Genomic DNA, 7,282 nt, shown 5'->3' with positions numbered 1-7,282 from the left:
CTTACTAGGAAGCCCATCTGATTTTTTTACTTTTTGTGACTGACTAGTCTCATTTAGCATAATGTGAGGGATATGTTTGAGACAGGCTAATAAATACTGTTGATTTTTAATTTGTTTGCACGGTTACATTAAGAAAATTGTTACTATAAAGACCCGAGATAGGAAAATTACCTCTTCCAATCTGATTCACGCACAGACTGAATGTCAACATAACCACTGCCTTAGTCAGATTACTATTTTGAAACCCGATGGAAAGCTAAATGCTTGTAAGTTTCTTCAGGGACAGTGCTGAGCTCTGAGTCACAGGGAAACCATCCCAGAAGAGAGGTTTAAACATCAATAAGCAGCTGCCTGGGCAGGGTGCAGACTTTACCTATGGACACACTTTAAGACCTAGTTCTAAGGTTTGTAGAACAAATTTTTGTTTAGACATGCTTATTTTGCTTCGTTGCATGATGGCAAAGCAGGCTCTCACCTCTGCAACTTTACATCACTCCCCAAAGGGGAAACATTCTGGGCTGAACAGTCCACAGCTGTATGAAAACATTTTGTTTGTGAGAACTTGGAGAAAAAAGATAAGATTCTCATCAGTGTATCTGTGTATCAGGATGCTGTTGTGAATGCGTTGTTGATTTGCATATGCAAATACACTACTCCTGTTTGTTGTTGGAGGTGAGAATCAAATTCACTATCAGATCTCAAGAAAGGTGTAGATGGCCTGTGATCATGCGCAGAGGCCTGGACTTTCTCCAGGTTGCGCCCCTGAAGGGATTCCTTTTCTAGTGGGGCAGACTCTATTACCACTGGCAACTCTACTTAAGTTTGGGGGCAGTGGGAGGGAGGACTGTGACCCCTGCTCTCTGCCATAGACCTTGTCTGTCCAGCCCTCCTATTATCTTATTAAAGTACTGATTTATCATTGGCTGATCATTCCAGCCCATACTCCATTAAAAGTGCTCTCAGGATTAGATCAATTACCAGTCATATACAGTGGGCTCTGACCCTATCTCTGAGACATCTGATTTTTCTCTTTTCTTGTTGAATTTTTAAAATTACAAAGTATATCTTGGATAGACATAAGTATACGCAATATATGTATGCACTATCAACAGACAAAACATTGCCAGAACCCCTGAAACCTCTCTTCTTATTTCTTCAGCAGGAAGTTCTAACGAGGTTATTCCACTAGAGAGAATGAAGGCAATTGTTTCCCCAAAATAGTGTACCCATCCATAGAAGCAACTTTAAAACTACACCTTTGCAGCTGGGCATGGTGCAAGGACTTGGGAGGTTGAAACAGATTGCAGGTTTGACACCAACCTCAGCAATTTAGCAAGATCCTGTTTCAAAAATAAAAAAAAAAAGGCCACCTAAATGAAAGGGATGGGAAGGGGAAGAGGGAAATTCCCTAATTTACATGATGTACATTTGCAATCATATTAAAGTCAATCACTAAGCCAAACATGAGAAGGAGGGAGGGGGAGGGAATAGGGTGGGAATTGGGGAAGGGCTGAATGAGTGATGTATGCACGTATGCCTCTACCGTCTTGTATCTCATTAAGATGTATGACTACAATTCACCTATAAAAGTTAAAGAATAAAGAAAAAAGCTGTGGGGAGGGGGGCTGGAAGTGTAGTTAGAATGCTCTTGGGTTCAATCCCCAGCACCAAAACAAGAACAAACAAATAAAAATCTACACCTTTTCTTGGTTTAATCTTCCACAAGAGAATCATACTGTGTGCATTGTTTTGTGGCTGATTGGTTTTCCAAGCCTCACTTCTATCAGCGGCATGGAAGCCCATGTCTCCTATCATGGAGATCTCAAGTATCAGTGAGCAGATGATGGCATACTTTCTGGCTCAGAAAGTATGGGTTATATGACTGGGTCCCGCTGTCCAGCACTGTGGAGTGCACTAGAGAAGTGAAGCTCTCCCTGAGAAGCTCTCAGAACTATCTCTGAGGTCATGAATTCCCATGAAGGTCCAACAAGGATTGGGAGAATCCTGAAATGCCAAAGCCAAGAAAGTCCCAGGAGACCCTAGTGCTTTTCCTGCACACATCATTCTCCATGCAGTCATTTATCCTCCCTGCTGTCAGCCCTGAGCTCTTCCCATCTGCCCAATCCTTCACAGTTCTCCTGTGATCAAAATGCCTATATAGAGACTGGGTAACCCCCGATATTTTCAAAAGTAAACTACTGTTTAAGATTGGCTGAAATGGCTGAGACTTTTAGGTTGATTGATAATAATGCATAATATCTTATACCAAGGGCAAAGTGGTAGTGGAAAGAAGACAGAGGGGAGAATTAAAATTATCAAGGGCCTATCCTACAAGTAACAGGCTGGCAATTATACCTATAATGAAAATTGATCTGAATTCATACTTTATGGATGAAAAAGATGAAGCAGAGAGAACTGGTTCCTTGTTCATGACCACACATGTAGTAGAGTTGCCAACCGGGGATTTAACACTAGTAACTTATTCAGTATTTTACTTCTATGTTATATATGATTTAAGAAGGGGATTCTAAGTAGATGGGTTTACAAATCTCATCACACAAAGCGGTGGTTTCTGCTCACTCTCCACCTCCCACTCTGCTTCCCACACATACCAGGAACAACAATGGTCCACCACTTTTAACATTACCTCTTGCCTCTTCCTCCAGGTGTCTAAATAACATGACAAAGTTGCTCTGTTTCCTTTTTACTTCTGAAGACTATGAAAGGATGATGTACTTCTTGAATATTATGTTCCTCTCAGAACCCTCTACAATCTCTTCCTAATCTCTGTACAGAAATACATCACAAAATTTGTTTAGCTCAATGTTCAAGTTTTAAATCATTACAACTAAGAGAATTTTGTCCACAGCTGATGGATGGGTAGCGTACACTGTGATGTAGTTTTCCGGTGTAATTATTGTTTTCTCAGGTGTTAATAATTTTCTCTTTTTTGTGTATGTGTTGTTATTTTTCTTTCTTTCTATTACTAATGTATTCCTCTTTTGACTGGGCGGTTATCTCTTCTCAGGTATTCAATGTATTCAAATATATCTAGCTCTGTGAAATTATATTTACCTTAGAGAGCTTCAAATGATATAGATTCTTAATTTTAGCTTATATTTTACAATTAAAATGAAGGAAGTTTGGGCAAATGCTTATAGTAAAAATGTATAAGGTAAATCCAGAAATACTAAATACGATGGAACCTGTTCCTGAAAGAGTGAGCTCACTACCTCCCCCAATGTAGTGTTCCCAAATTTCCAAGGCAGACATGATGGCAATTATATATGTAATAGATATGTTTATGTAAAATATTATATATAATGTATGTAATATGTATTAAATACATATAAATGCACACATATATTTAATGAAATATGACTTATATATAATATGTATACATACATATATTGAATAAAATACAGTTGATTCAAATTCTTACGATATGCATGAGAACATGCCTCCTGTGTTCTCCAGAATTTTGCCTTGTTCACTTTTCTAGGATTGCTCTGATACTCCTTTATAATCATGAACTTATCGATGCTAGGATAGGAGTCCTTGAAAGAAGGACTCTGTTGTTTTTCTTGTTATATATCACAATTGGAGAGAGAAGGAATTGAACAAATGGAAATAACAAGTTAGTGATTGAACTTCCATGCGTAAAAAGTACCAGCTGTGGCACAGTGTAGGAGTATCTATCTCTACACACTACACAAAACACCACCACATGACGCTAAATACCAAGTTAAAATTTTATGCCATTATTTGATTCACTAAAAGTATCTATTTTGACTACTTTGAAATGGAGCAGTGGCTAGTACTCCACGGACTTCTTTCAATTCACGCCACAAAGGACCTGTACCTAATTTCACTTTAATGGCATATGGGAGATGATCATGGTCATCACAGAAGGAAACAGGGAGTGTCTGAGTCAGAGGCTTTATATTTCAGAGTGGTGCAGGGAACTCTCTCAGACTCACCCAACCAGCTGCCAACTTCCTCTATGAAGACAGTAAGGTAAATACTTCCAGAGTCCGCAACTTGAAGGCTGGCTAGGTAAAGAGAGGGAGAGAGGGAAGGTGAGATAGCAAAACAGAAATGAGTGAATCTTGGCTCCTTCTCCGTAGCTGAGACACTAACCTCCTCATCGACTCTCAAAACCATCTCGTCCTGTTCACTTCTTTGCTTTGGGGCTTGTCTGTGACTGGGGTCATGAGAATGGGCTACCCACAGTGAGGAGGTCGGCTACCAGGAAAGAACTTTTTTCCACCTCTGAATAGACAAATAGGGAAATACGTACGGATGTAGAGCCTAGATTTCCAGTGTTCTTTAAGGCGCTGTCAGTTGGAAAAGATTAATTTTTAACACTAGAGTTGAACCGTTTCGATCGCATAGCAAGGTACTCATCTGATAAAGGATTTATCAAAGTTTGAAACCATGGAAAGATTTGAAAATACTTCATAGAGTAGCAAGTATTTTACAGCATCATGTTTGGTTTATTGGTAAGAATAAACATTAACCATGTTCAAAAGTCAATTATTCATTTCTTTCTAATATGTATGTGTCAATTTAGTAAATTTAAAATCTTTTTAAAAATAATATACCATGAAACATAATTAATTTACCTTGTATAATCAAAATTATTCTAAGATTAGAGAATATATTTTATCAATCACTTAAGACACATAATTTATCAGGTGTCTAGGTCCATGAAATATTTTTATAATTTCACATTTTATTGAATATATTTTACGCCTGATTTTTCTCATATTTTATTTAAAAAATCTTTCCTGCTATTTATTAGACATTAAAAAAAGCTTTGGTGAAAATATATGTTTTTGTTGTTCTGACACGAATAGCATATCAATTATAAGAAAAAAAGTGTTAAAATGTTCTTAAATTAAAATATACTGTGTGTAATCAAGTAAGTTCAGTCTTCCGTTGAGTTGTAAGTCCTTAGGTCTAAAGTTTGAGATTTAAAGACTTTAATGAGTGTTTGCTAATCTGTATTATTTATAACTTAAAAATATAAATTAATTACCTTCTTATAGAAACAGATAAAATATGTATGCAAAAATCATCAGTACAAAATTTATTTTAGGTGAATTAAAAATTACTCTGTTAAAGCCAAGTTCTTTCATGATTTGAAAAGGATTTTCCTTCATTTTTCTATCTGGAGAGTGACATACTGGGTAGTATCTCAGTGACATCTGTAGCCGTAAAGTAAACCTACTTCTTTTTTAGTTGTTTTAGTTAATTTAACTGAGATCCAAGTCATGGTAATTAGTAGCTTTATAAATTCGTTTTATATGTGTTGGCATTTTATTTATTTATAAGTTGCTGTGAAGGTAATTTTAGGAGAAAGGAAACTCACAGTTTTGTTCCCAGGCTTATTTTTAACTACTCTTGGTGTGTAGAGCAATTAATTCAGCCTTAAATAAAAGTTGTCTACTTGACAATGTGTATTTTATATCAGACGAGGAAGGAATCTTGCTTTCACTTCTAGAAACTATAGTGCACTTGCATAGAGAAAGATGATAAAAACAATTAGAGGAAGAGGAACATATTCTTGGAATTTATCTCGCACATTCATGAACATGTCTATACAAGGGTGTTTAAGTGCATAATATTTAGTGCTATCTATCATTCTAAAAGTTATGGCTTAGGAATTTATGATTTGTCCAGGAATGTCTTGGCTCATATTTTTTGTAATTATTTTTCACCCAAAATAATTTCTCTACCACAAAATTTATCTTTGTCTCCAAATTATGTGCTCTATCTCCTAAATACACACATTCCTGTGAGTTTTTCTTTTCATTGATATGATGATGGTTTTATGGAAAGTTGCCGGGAAAACTAAAAGTTTAAAGCATGAAAATTTGCAGCTTAGAAAGTAATTAAAGAATAATGGTGAGAAACAGGAAAGTGTTTTCTCCCCACAAGGGATAAAATAGTAAGATATAATTTGTAAAGCAAAAAGAAGAAATGGGGCTTGAGCAAAGGCAAAGGTACCACAGAGTGTGTTTTACAGTTTGGGAGATGATACTACCAGGTCGCTTCCAGGTTCAACTTGGACAATGCAACCAAGTTCCCAAACAGGGTCACTTACAAAACCTTTCAGGTTGGGCTTGGGGTGCAGCTCAATAGTAGAACACCTGCCTATTATGTGCAAGGTCCTGTGCATTTAGTCCCCAGCACCACAAACAAAATAAAATGTTTTTTAAGTTTTTCAGGCACGCCTTATTTCAGAGGCTCTAGTTCACATTATATTTGTGTGTTAAAATGGATTTACAATCCTCTCCTAAATGTAATTTGTGCCATAGATATTTGGAAAGGATTATTAGGATCTTGCCTTTGGAGTTACTTTCTAATACTGATTAATTTCATTTAGTATGGCTGGTGATTTTTAGGAACAAACATAAAATCTTATAAATTCTTTTAGAAGGGAAGACGCTAACACACGATTTTCACCTAAAAGTAATGAAATTCTTAAAATTACTAATCTTAATATAAAAAAATCATTGTATATTTCATTTTCATACATTTAATTGTATATTTGTTAGTTTTGAGCTTATTTTTTATATCTAGAAGCAATACTGATTTTTTTTTCAGCCTAAAAGATGAATTAAGTCCCTAACAAGTTTTTGAGCTCTTCAGCACGACCGGTATCATTTACTGTGCCCCCATCAACTCCCATCATCCACCCCCAATTTTTTTTTCCTCTCTACTTTGCTACAAGTCTTTTCTATAGCATCAACGACAGCTGTCATTGCTCATAATCTGGGATCAATAGAATTAGATATAAAACCAATTTAAGATTTTTCTGAAGAATTTTTATTAATGTATGATTATTATCGGTACTTCACATGCTAGCCAAGTACAATATCACTGAACTACATACCCATCCCTGGATAATGTTGAGAAGAATGTAGATATTCTTTGTTGGAATAAAAGATGACGGGATGTGAATGATTTTCTCTCCTTATGGCACTGGGGGTGTAACAGAGGAATCGGACTCATAAAAAATTGAACATAGCTGGATTTGACCCTAAGAAATCATTGCTTATGATCCCCTGTCTCAGTGATGTTCTCTGAGCTTGGAATTCCAACGTTCAGAGGATGAGATCCTCAGGAATGCGCATTCTGGGAAAGTCTAAATTTTTTTCTTTTAGGATAGAATAAATTATCACTTAAATTCAATTCATTGCATGATGACTGCTAGAATAGGTATTTGCTAATTTCAAGGTCCCATTTGATAAAAAACTGAAACACTTAGTATAAT

The sequence above is a fragment of the Muscardinus avellanarius genome (assembly GCF_963383645.1).
Source record: "Muscardinus avellanarius genome assembly, chromosome: 17".
NCBI classification, from domain to species: Eukaryota; Metazoa; Chordata; class Mammalia; order Rodentia; family Gliridae; genus Muscardinus; species Muscardinus avellanarius.
Note: the sequence above shows the minus strand (reverse complement) of the source record.